Source organism: Papilio polytes, unplaced genomic scaffold (assembly GCF_000836215.1).
Source record: "Papilio polytes unplaced genomic scaffold, Ppol_1.0 DF821734.1, whole genome shotgun sequence".
In the NCBI taxonomy this organism is placed as follows: domain Eukaryota; kingdom Metazoa; phylum Arthropoda; class Insecta; order Lepidoptera; family Papilionidae; genus Papilio; species Papilio polytes.
Genome location: NW_013527470.1, coordinates 34,787 through 35,306, shown reverse-complemented (window position 1 = coordinate 35,306; position 520 = coordinate 34,787). Strand labels below are relative to the sequence as shown.

Here is a 520-nt window from a genome sequence, read left to right as displayed (position 1 = left end):
CAAATAAAGACACAAATGGCGGCAGTGTCCCGCAGCGCGCGCTCCGGACATACAACGTATTCGGGGAGCAGATATTGCTGATCGATTGTTATTTTGTCATGATCGACTAGGCAGTTATAGCCACTACACGGCTAACGCAAGGCCATTTTTTCGGACTTTATACTATTAACAAGGCTGAGTGATATCCATTTTCCTATGCCAAAGGAAGCTATAGTCGAGAACTCCGCGAGCGTACGCCGCACCGGCATGATCGCGAGGCGGGGCGGGGACGACCCCGTCAGGAGTCAACCAGGAGCTGATAAGTGTGCGATAACCTTTTATCTGCACTGTACTTCGTAAAAACTTAAAAAAATCTTATTACATTTTTAGACACTTTACAGAAAATTTTAATCAAATAAATAGAACACTGTATTTAAACATAAAAATTGAGATAGTGTATTATACGAGTATTACATACGTAAACATTAGTTTTGAATCGATTCCCGGATAGAGAATTTGATTGTTGATTGATTCTATGGGT

General features: G+C 41.3%; 1 long non-coding RNA gene across 1 annotated transcript in view; it reads right to left on the bottom strand.

Moving 5' to 3' along the window:
• The window catches only part of LOC106108191, a 9,718-nt gene that overhangs the window by 2,099 nt on the left and 7,099 nt on the right, over window positions 1-520 (bottom strand). The window lies entirely within an intron of this gene.